The sequence below is a fragment of the Salvia miltiorrhiza genome, chromosome 6 (genome assembly GCF_028751815.1).
Source record: "Salvia miltiorrhiza cultivar Shanhuang (shh) chromosome 6, IMPLAD_Smil_shh, whole genome shotgun sequence".
NCBI lineage: Eukaryota > Viridiplantae > Streptophyta > Magnoliopsida > Lamiales > Lamiaceae > Salvia > Salvia miltiorrhiza.
The window spans coordinates 4293403-4305657 of NC_080392.1; the positions used below are offsets into that span (position 1 = coordinate 4293403).

The window sequence follows — 12255 nt, forward strand, 5'->3', positions numbered from 1 at the left end:
TTAATAAAATAAAGACTTGTAAAGAATTTTCGCATTGAAATTTAATGAAATTGATTTAAAGTAGAAAATTGTAATATTTATTTGAAATTACAAATATATGTATTTTTTAGATATTTAATAGTTATTAAATATATACAATTTATATAATGTTTTTTAGATTTTTAGTGATTTCTAGATATAGAAATTAGAAATAGGCCATGCGCATAGCATCAATACCATGGTTTTGCAAAATTTGACACTATGCGCCTAAATGCAGCTATGCGCAAATTTGCGCATATAGTAGGCAATGCACAATATTGCTCATAAATTACTAATAAATTGGAATCAAACCATTTGTAAAGCTCATTTAAAACTGTCCATGCACATCACAACAAATTTAGTTGACAAGTTCGTCATAATCCAAACAAAATCTCACATACAACATCTATTCAACTCCGCACATACTAAAAGCACTAGCAGCAATAATCTCCCTGTATTTTTTCACTCGTGTGTTGCCCCAAGTAATACTAGGAGCACCGGAGATTATGCGCTCCATCACCATGCAAGCAAAAGGACCACATGAACTATAATCCTTCTGACTAAATTGCTCGTCCGGTGCAGGGATATAGAGTGTCAATGGATGCGTCTTCCTTTCCCATCCACACACATTCGACGTCCAATAGCCGGCATCTTCCAAAATCTTCCCGAATAAACTCAACAATGGTTGGATCTCGGCTCCACGCTTTGCTTTTGCGGCTTCATCCAAACCATAATATAGTGGATCGTGTAGCTCGGCCTCCCAACGTCCGAGGTATATTCTAACAACCACGTAATGTCCTTTAATCCAACATGGAACAACGGCCTACATAGATAATTTATAATAGAACAATATTAGACCTTCAAATATGTCTACCTAGATAATTATAATCTACAACTATTCTAAAATTAGAGATATAAGACCTGTGTGGCACTAAACCAATTTTGTGCCATTGACGACCCACTCTCTCCTTTAACCATGGATAAGACGGATTTAGGGACATTCCAATCATGAAAGGAGTCATATGATCCAGGAATAGTATGGTTCAACTTTGTACTAAAGAAGCAGCAACTCCAATATTGATCACAAACTCGCTGTTCAAAAAAACAAAATAAATTTCATGACATATGCAAATGAAAACTACATGTGCACAATATTGAAGTTGCACAAAAGAACTTACATATAGATGTAATACCCGGGCTTTTGATGACGTGTTTAATTGCTTGAGTTTGAGTAATTAGGGTTTAGATCCCTTGTTTGATTTACTTTGTAAATAGATGAGGAGTTATATGAAGTTTTCTTGTTATTTTTTTTAAGATGTTGAGATGTTCTTTCGATGATGTGAGAATGATGTGGGATTTTATATCCGTATTTGAGTTTGAGTATTTGAATAATTCGAGATAATTATTTGAATGAGAACGATGAACTCGGAAGTGAGATCTGAGTCCGTTAAGACGTTTTTGAAAATTTTGACTTTTTGACGATGAATAGTAAAATACTGCTATTTCGTCTTTTTGTCGACTTTCAAAATCTTACGTGCACGTCGTCGAGAAATATTCTTAGTTTTTCGATACAAGTCCAATAATGAAAGTTTTTATTTTTGGACGACGAGTGAATAGTAAATCGGGATTTCTCGATAAACGAACCGAGCTCGTTTATCAGAATTTTGAGAACGAGCTTGCATTTTCTATATTTATATAGAATTACGAGTGCAATGAAAGTGAGTAGAGGTTGAGAGGGCGAGTAACAAAGAGTATGGGTTGTTAGTTGTTAAAACGAGACGAGACGAGATATTTAACGACTAACGGGTTAATATCCTAAATATCTAACCTACCCTACCCCTAACCACCCCCAAACCTCCCAAAACCCCTTTCCCCTCACTAACTCACGCTATATCAGCCCACACCACACACACAACTCACATATTCACACACACAACACCTAAAACACACACTACACACGCCATTTTCCATTTAAGCTTGGACGGAGCTTTTGACCTCCGATTTGAGCACCGAGACGAGCGCCGATCATCTTTTCGATCACGTATCTAAGTAGGTAAGATCTTTACCTACGTTTTGATGGTTTTATTTTCGATTTTCGTCGACGTCGAAAAATGTCGATTCTCGACTTTATTTTGAAACGACGTCGGATCGTCGTGAAATTTTAGTATGTTGTTCTTGGGTAAATGTTGAGCATGTTTAATGAAGGGAGTAAGAACGGAACGAACCGTAGCTATGAAACCCATGAGGGCAGCCCCGTTTTTCACATATTAGCTTGTCTTTCGATTTTTATTTGATCGTTTTGACTTGATATTTGTGCTTAAGGGTATGCTAGAGTCGATATATATTAAATTCGTATTTTTCCAAGCACGAAAATTGTATAAGTTTTTAGAGTATGATTATTTAAATTCGTGAAGTTTGAGACGTTGCATAATGAATATTATTGCGTATATGTGTTCTACGATATCACATGAGCATGCTAATTGATTTACAATTTATGGATGATAATTGTTGAACGAAATTAAAACTGGAATTCTGTCAAAATTTTACAGCAGTTTCAAGCTTATGTTTCGATGAGTTTTCATTGCTTGATGGCTTTGAAATTTTAGTATGTTTATCTATGATATGTGTATTTCGTTGCTGCAAAATTTCATGTCTTTTGGATGATGTTTGCTATTTTAAAGATATTTTGAAAAATCCTTGACAGAATCTGTCAACTATTGGTAGACTTCACAAAAACGTTTATATCTATTAATCCATGAAGGATTTTGCATCACCGTTTTTTTTAAACGAAACTAGACTTCAATACTTTTCTAAAACCATAAGATTTCAATTTTTATGACCTCTGAAACAGAGCAGTTTATTATTTCAAAAATGCCCTGTTCTGCTGTCATATTTGTCCAACAGTAAAAGTGTATGAGTTTCATTGTTTATTTGGCAGATCATATGAACGTTTTCTCTTGTGAAATTTTAACCAAATCTTCAAGGATACCTTTAGTTTTGGATGATTAAATTTGATGGAATTTTATTAAGGTTTGCCTTGGTTTCTAATGGCCTAAACAAAATTGGCAGAAACTGTCAATCTTTGACAGCCTGCACTAAAAGAGCAATATCTCCAAAAACCTTTAACCTTTTTGGTTAACTACCATTTTTAGAGTGAACTACACTTCATGAAGTTTTTGAGATCAATTGGTATGAGAGTTTATGATGATTGAGTTGGTTGTTATGAATTTTTAAAGATGACACAAAAACAGCAAAACTTTCTAGAAAACAACTTGATTATATTTGTTTTGATGGATGATACGATATGACTAAATGGTGTGAGTTGTGAGAGTTATGATTAACGCACATAAATGTTGGTATCTGACACTCGAACAATTGGTGTCGAGTATAAATGATAGTTTACTGATAAAGAGTTTTGATGATTTTGAATTGTTTGGTTTGCGTTGAAAAGATGTCAAGATGTTAAGTTTTGAGTCGAGAGACGAGTTCACGTAGTGAGATTCACGCGTTGAAATCTCGTGGCTGACATTATATATGAATAGGTCATGCCGAAATTTTTAGTGAAATTAGAATTTGAGCATAGTCAATTCTTGTTGACCCGTGACTCAAATACATGCCTAATGGAAAGTTTAACTTTCTAATCGGTTAATTAGACGAGATGAGAGCGAATAGATCTGCTAAGAAAGTGGACTTTTCGATGTGTTAAATATTTCTTTTAATTGAAGCGCTGCTAATTATAACATAAGGATGTTATAATTAATGAGTAATGACGAGAGATAATAATTGTAATATTGATTAACAATCAAGAGAGATGAACATTAGAGATACTAATGTTTCATAAAAGAGATTAGATTATTAATCGAGGTTTCTTTTATAACTTCTCACCAATTCTTCATAAACGATGAAGGTCCTTTTGGGAAGTAACGACTTGAGGGAGAGAGTGACGTTACTCATTGATACAGAGACACAACGAGGTGGGCATTACTTTTACTATACGTATATAGAGATCCCCTGCGTGTCGTAGGCCTCTTATACGAATGAATGCATGAGATGATTTAACTGTTAATTTCAGTTTTATATATCTATCAAATGAGTTTAATGTTACATTTGAGCAAGTTATTTCGTTACAAAATATTTGAGTTAAAGTTATTTCAAGTATTGTCTTGCCATAAAATGTTTAAATTTTAGTATGATATCTATCTGCTTTGGCTTTGCCAATGATGCAATCGAATTCGGGTCCTGAGCAGTTGATAGCTATCCTGCCAGGACTAGTGTACACCAGTGACCGTGAGTCATCTAGCGGGTTGGCCGGTCAAGTGACCGTGAGAGGTGGCCACCTCTCCGGCACAAAGTTCCAGATATGATAGATTACAAAAGAACTTAGTCTGATCAGACGAACTTTAAGAATCACAAATGAACTTAGTAAGCTTGGGCCTTTTTAGCGAAAAACTCCCTTGCTGTACTGATTATGATGGCATGACAATTTATAGTTTTGAAGCATGTATTTTTATACCTAGGCATACGTGCCCACTGAGTGCTTTTGTACTCAGCCCTGCATATGTTTTCTAAATGTGCAGGTTGAACTGATGTGATGATGGTGCTGCAATGAGCGGAGTCTCCAGGGTTGTTAATAAATAGTTAACCTGTCTAGAATATGTCTTCATACATATGTCTAGCTACTTTCCGCTGCAAGATGTTGTTGATGTTATAGTATGTTATGTCATACTTTGAGTCTTAAGAGAATGGTTGCATATGATGTATAACTTGATTAATGATATTAATTAACTTTTATGCAGTCTTTCATAGACTGTTTTCAATTGAGTATTAATGAATAAAAATGACGAGTTTTATTAAGATGGGTAAGTTTTACGGCTATAAATGACGCCCCTTTTCTTCCCCTTCTTCTTTAACCCCATCCCTAGTCGTGGATCACTCGGCCTAACTATCCCTAGTTAGGGCGGGCTGTGACAGAGTGGTATCAGAGCGAAGGAAAGCTCTGAATTAGAAGTCTTGAGTTTAGTCTAGAATGAGTCACTAGACTAATAGTTATTAACAACCGTGAGCTCAGCGCACCATCACACCAGGCTCAACGAGGTATGTAAAATTTCAAAGTTTATTTGACGTTAAATTTTGAAGAGCACGATGTTGAGGTTATATGATGAGTTATGATGTTACACTTTGAAGGTGCATAGTTTGAGTTTGAGGATGACAACATGATTAATAATGAGTTATTATGTTGTAAGAACATATGTTGACGTTACATGATGAATCATGAGAGCGTTTATATCATATGATGTTATATGATTGAGGATGCATAATTATGAGTTATGATGTGATGTATTTGAGATATTTTGTGATGAGAATTGTTTGAGCAGTTGTGATAAGTCACGATGATTTAGATGAAGGAATCTAATGTCATTGTTAAGAGAGATTTTTTTTTTTTTTTTACTAAGTAGAAGGATGAAATGAGAACTTAGAGCTAAAGCTTGAGAGAATTAGCAATTGCTTTAAGTACTTGTTGGTTTGAGTTATGAGTTTGAGTTATGAGCTTGAGTATAATAGCATGATTAATGATGAGTTATTAGCATGCTGCAATGAGATATTGTACGATATGTTGAGTTATTTTGTGACGCGAGTTTTGCTCACGCAACCTTAATGGTACTTGAGGAGGTATCATGAGCCATAGTCTTTGGAGATGGCTTTGAGAGAGAATTGTTGAGTTGTCTTACTGATATGATTTAGATTAAGGGATCTAATATCATTGTTTAGAGAGATTCCCTACTAAGTAAAGACGGGACGAGATGAGAATTTAGATGTTTTGAGCTTGAGTTTTAAGATAACAGTACTACTTAATAGGAGTTTTGCTAAGTTATGTTTTGTTTATTTCTGTTGCTGGAGCCAAGTAGAGTTAGTTCCTAGAGTCACCTTTAAGTTCTCCTTATAGGTTGGCCAGGACTGTTGGCACTGCACGAAAGTGGACTGCTGTGAGATCGAACTCAGGAAAGATCGGATACGAGGACGAGGCGTACAGTATGTGGTACAGAGATACCCTAGCAGATTTTCAAACACATGTTCATAGACTATGAAAGGATGAAAGCCTTATGGTTGTTACTAGACTGGATGGCATCGTGCACCTAGTCCCCGTGCTACCAATCGAGTGGTAGGATTGAGCAAGGAAGAAAGCCACTCAATATGATGGGACATGTCGTCTTGAGCATTGGACCCACAGGAGATGGGATTTGTTACAGATACCCAGATTTTCTATGCGGATCTACTGACCGGATGCTTGTTTTTCTACCAGGGACTCTAGAAGAGTGTAGTAGATATCGAGTCGATCCTTGAGTATCAGTTACCAAAGATGATAAAATGATAAACGATAATGAGGATGAGAAGTAGCCGAGGAGGGCTAGAGTTGATGAGGATGAGAAGAGAAGTCGATGTAGGCTAGAGCTAAGGATGATCTTGAGAGTATGCGCGGTACACCCTCGTTTTTTTTTATTAGTTGCAATTACATTGCGATGTATATAACTTACTTAGGAGATACTGGTACTTGAGATTTTGACATGATGATAGATAAGCATGCGAATTTAGTACCCTACTGATGTTAAATAGATGGATGTTCCTAGTGTGCTAAAGTAGCAACTAGATGAGTTAACTGGTAGCAATTACCGTAGGAGGTCCAGACCGAGACATAGTACTATTAATGGTGTCGGTTTAGAAGGGACATTACGATAGATACTATGGTTTTTGTAAGGTTTAAATAACCCCTTTATGTAAGCCCTCTAAAAAGAGGCATTCTACTGATGGATATATTAGGTTGACCAGAGTGGTCTTTTTGTTAGCATTTCGTGAGTGTTTATTGCCTTACAGATGAATGTTAAGGTGACCGTGAGGGTTTCCTTAAAGTTGAGTTAGTAAATTGAACTTGAGTTTCGAGGATGGTTAGAGCGTTGGTCGAGTTGAGTTTTCCTTTTGTGATTTCAAAAATGCCTCAAAGATGTCATCAAGAGTGTGATGTGAAGGATAGGCGGGATAATACTCCGCCACCACCACCGCAACATGAGAGGAGAGTTGAAAATTATTGAACTTTCGAAACAAGAGTCTAGAACATAGGACCCTGAGTTTAAGCTTTTAGCTTGCTGGTGTGAACTTAAGTTTTGTTATGTATAGTATGTTGAGGGTTTAGAAGACACAGAATTTCCAAGTTCGGGATAGTATATCCCGTGTGACTGGGGAGTGATTATGTTGGACCTGGCCAGTCCGCATGATCCAAATCTCAGTAGATGTGTTTTGGGTTTATAAACCCACGTGTTTCAACTTTCGGTTGAAAAGCCAGATGGGTTCTTACTCTAGGTCATTTTTGTTCGACCTGGTAGTTACTTCATTCCACCCTCTGGTCATTCATTTGAGTCTCTTGAACAATTTGTTTTGATGTCATTATAGGGTTGAACCCTTACAACTTTTGAGTTATCCTAGTAGATTCTTTTGATGTATAAGACTAGTGAGAGGCACGTCAGAGGACTTTAACACCCGAGCAACTGGTAAACTACACCTGAGAACAATTCAAGGCTACTCTTGAGAAGTATGTACCGAGGAGTACAGTAAGCAGCGAGAGGTTGATTATCGAAGTTTGATGCAAGGAAAGAAATCGATTGTAGAGTATAACTGAGAATTCTGTGAGCTATCATGATTTGCTCATCAGAAGATGGATACTGATGAAGAGATGTCTGAGTTTTATGTGCCGGTTTAAGGCAGGACTTTAAGGTAGTATGGGCAAGTTATTGGATGCACCAGTTAGAATCTTGTTTAATACAGGAGCCTCGCATTCTTTAATTGTTTGAAGCATGACGAAACTAGACTTCAATACTTTTCTAAAACCATAAGATTTCAATTTTTATGACCTCTGAAACAGAGCAGTTTATTATTTCAAAAATGCCCTGTTCTGCTGTCATATTTGTCCAACAGTAAAAGTGTATGAGTTTCATTGTTTATTTGGCAGATCATATGAACGTTTTCTCTTGTGAAATTTTAACCAAATCTTCAAGGATACCTTTAGTTTTGGATGATTAAATTTGATGGAATTTTATTAAGGTTTGCCTTGGTTTCTAATGGCCTAAACAAAATTGGCAGAAACTGTCAATCTTTGACAGCCTGCACTAAAAGAGCAATATCTCCAAAAACCTTTAACCTTTTTGGTTAACTACCATTTTTAGAGTGAACTACACTTCATGAAGTTTTTGAGATCAATTGGTATGAGAGTTTATGATGATTGAGTTGGTTGTTATGAATTTTTAAAGATGACACAAAAACAGCAAAACTTTCTAGAAAACAACTTGATTATATTTGTTTTGATGGATGATACGATATGACTAAATGGTGTGAGTTGTGAGAGTTATGATTAACGCACATAAATGTTGGTATCTGACACTCGAACAATTGGTTTCGAGTATAAATGATAGTTTACTGATAAAGAGTTTTGATGATTTTGAATTGTTTGGTTTGCGTTGAAAAGATGTCAAGATGTTAAGTTTTGAGTCGAGAGACGAGTTCACGTAGTGAGATTCACGCGTTGAAATCTCGTGGCTGACATTATATATGAATAGGTCATGCCGAAATTTTTAGTGAAATTAGAATTTGAGCATAGTCAATTCTTGTTGACCCGTGACTCAAATACATGCCTAATGGAAAGTTTAACTTTCTAATCGGTTAATTAGACGAGATGAGAGCGAATAGATCTGCTAAGAAAGTGGACTTTTCGATGTGTTAAATATTTCTTTTAATTGAAGCGCTGCTAATTATAACATAAGGATGTTATAATTAATGAGTAATGACGAGAGATAATAATTGTAATATTGATTAACAATCAAGAGAGATGAACATTAGAGATACTAATGTTTCATAAAAGAGATTAGATTATTAATCGAGGTTTCTTTTATAACTTCTCACCAATTCTTCATAAACGATGAAGGTCCTTTTGGGAAGTAACGACTTGAGGGAGAGAGTGACGTTACTCATTGATACAGAGACACAACGAGGTGGGCATTACTTTTACTATACGTATATAGAGATCCCCTGCGTGTCGTAGGCCTCTTATACGAATGAATGCATGAGATGATTTAACTGTTAATTTCAGTTTTATATATCTATCAAATGAGTTTAATGTTACATTTGAGCAAGTTATTTCGTTACAAAATATTTGAGTTAAAGTTATTTCAAGTATTGTCTTGCCATAAAATGTTTAAATTTTAGTATGATATCTATCTGCTTTGGCTTTGCCAATGATGCAATCGAATTCGGGTCCTGAGCAGTTGATAGCTATCCTGCCAGGACTAGTGTACACCAGTGACCGTGAGTCATCTAGCGGGTTGGCCGGTCAAGTGACCGTGAGAGGTGGCCACCTCTCCGGCACAAAGTTCCAGATATGATAGATTACAAAAGAACTTAGTCTGATCAGACGAACTTTAAGAATCACAAATGAACTTAGTAAGCTTGGGCCTTTTTAGCGAAAAACTCCCTTGCTGTACTGATTATGATGGCATGACAATTTATAGTTTTGAAGCATGTATTTTTATACCTAGGCATACGTGCCCACTGAGTGCTTTTGTACTCAGCCCTGCATATGTTTTCTAAATGTGCAGGTTGAACTGATGTGATGATGGTGCTGCAATGAGCGGAGTCTCCAGGGTTGTTAATAAATAGTTAACCTGTCTAGAATATGTCTTCATACATATGTCTAGCTACTTTCCGCTGCAAGATGTTGTTGATGTTATAGTATGTTATGTCATACTTTGAGTCTTAAGAGAATGGTTGCATATGATGTATAACTTGATTAATGATATTAATTAACTTTTATGCAGTCTTTCATAGACTGTTTTCAATTGAGTATTAATGAATAAAAATGACGAGTTTTATTAAGATGGGTAAGTTTTACGGCTATAAATGACGCCCCTTTTCTTCCCCTTCTTCTTTAACCCCATCCCTAGTCGTGGATCACTCGGCCTAACTATCCCTAGTTAGGGCGGGCTGTGACAGAGTGGTATCAGAGCGAAGGAAAGCTCTGAATTAGAAGTCTTGAGTTTAGTCTAGAATGAGTCACTAGACTAATAGTTATTAACAACCGTGAGCTCAGCGCACCATCACACCAGGCTCAACGAGGTATGTAAAATTTCAAAGTTTATTTGACGTTAAATTTTGAAGAGCACGATGTTGAGGTTATATGATGAGTTATGATGTTACACTTTGAAGGTGCATAGTTTGAGTTTGAGGATGACAACATGATTAATAATGAGTTATTATGTTGTAAGAACATATGTTGACGTTACATGATGAATCATGAGAGCGTTTATATCATATGATGTTATATGATTGAGGATGCATAATTATGAGTTATGATGTGATGTATTTGAGATATTTTGTGATGAGAATTGTTTGAGCAGTTGTGATAAGTCACGATGATTTAGATGAAGGAATCTAATGTCATTGTTAAGAGAGATTTTTTTTTTTTTTTTTACTAAGTAGAAGGATGAAATGAGAACTTAGAGCTAAAGCTTGAGAGAATTAGCAATTGCTTTAAGTACTTGTTGGTTTGAGTTATGAGTTTGAGTTATGAGCTTGAGTATAATAGCATGATTAATGATGAGTTATTAGCATGCTGCAATGAGATATTGTACGATATGTTGAGTTATTTTGTGACGCGAGTTTTGCTCACGCAACCTTAATGGTACTTGAGGAGGTATCATGAGCCATAGTCTTTGGAGATGGCTTTGAGAGAGAATTGTTGAGTTGTCTTACTGATATGATTTAGATTAAGGGATCTAATATCATTGTTTAGAGAGATTCCCTACTAAGTAAAGACGGGACGAGATGAGAATTTAGATGTTTTGAGCTTGAGTTTTAAGATAACAGTACTACTTAATAGGAGTTTTGCTAAGTTATGTTTTGTTTATTTCTGTTGCTGGAGCCAAGTAGAGTTAGTTCCTAGAGTCACCTTTAAGTTCTCCTTATAGGTTGGCCAGGACTGTTGGCACTGCACGAAAGTGGACTGCTGTGAGATCGAACTCAGGAAAGATCGGATACGAGGACGAGGCGTACAGTATGTGGTACAGAGATACCCTAGCAGATTTTCAAACACATGTTCATAGACTATGAAAGGATGAAAGCCTTATGGTTGTTACTAGACTGGATGGCATCGTGCACCTAGTCCCCGTGCTACCAATCGAGTGGTAGGATTGAGCAAGGAAGAAAGCCACTCAATATGATGGGACATGTCGTCTTGAGCATTGGACCCACAGGAGATGGGATTTGTTACAGATACCCAGATTTTCTATGCGGATCTACTGACCGGATGCTTGTTTTTCTACCAGGGACTCTAGAAGAGTGTAGTAGATATCGAGTCGATCCTTGAGTATCAGTTACCAAAGATGATAAAATGATAAACGATAATGAGGATGAGAAGTAGCCGAGGAGGGCTAGAGTTGATGAGGATGAGAAGAGAAGTCGATGTAGGCTAGAGCTAAGGATGATCTTGAGAGTATGCGCGGTACACCCTCGTTTTTTTTTATTAGTTGCAATTACATTGCGATGTATATAACTTACTTAGGAGATACTGGTACTTGAGATTTTGACATGATGATAGATAAGCATGCGAATTTAGTACCCTACTGATGTTAAATAGATGGATGTTCCTAGTGTGCTAAAGTAGCAACTAGATGAGTTAACTGGTAGCAATTACCGTAGGAGGTCCAGACCGAGACATAGTACTATTAATGGTGTCGGTTTAGAAGGGACATTACGATAGATACTATGGTTTTTGTAAGGTTTAAATAACCCCTTTATGTAAGCCCTCTAAAAAGAGGCATTCTACTGATGGATATATTAGGTTGACCAGAGTGGTCTTTTTGTTAGCATTTCGTGAGTGTTTATTGCCTTACAGATGAATGTTAAGGTGACCGTGAGGGTTTCCTTAAAGTTGAGTTAGTAAATTGAACTTGAGTTTCGAGGATGGTTAGAGCGTTGGTCGAGTTGAGTTTTCCTTTTGTGATTTCAAAAATGCCTCAAAGATGTCATCAAGAGTGTGATGTGAAGGATAGGCGGGATAATACTCCGCCACCACCACCGCAACATGAGAGGAGAGTTGAAAATTATTGAACTTTCGAAACAAGAGTCTAGAACATAGGACCCTGAGTTTAAGCTTTTAGCTTGCTGGTGTGAACTTAAGTTTTGTTATGTATAGTATGT

The 12255-nt window shown here is 36.4% G+C and overlaps 2 long non-coding RNA genes across 2 annotated transcripts; both read left to right on the forward strand.

Moving 5' to 3' along the window:
* The first annotated feature begins 1768 nt into the window (after positions 1–1768).
* LOC130988067 (uncharacterized) lies at positions 1769–4872 on the forward strand. The gene is made up of 3 exons (XR_009089962.1): positions 1769–2071; positions 3926–3992; positions 4596–4872. It is a non-coding gene; the product is annotated as an uncharacterized LOC130988067 (long non-coding RNA).
* Positions 4873–8985: 4113 nt separating this feature from the next.
* On the forward strand, positions 8986–9933 carry LOC130988068 (uncharacterized). Its single transcript, XR_009089963.1, has 2 exons — positions 8986–9053; positions 9657–9933. It is a non-coding gene; the product is annotated as an uncharacterized LOC130988068 (long non-coding RNA).
* Positions 9934–12255: the final 2322 nt, after the last annotated feature.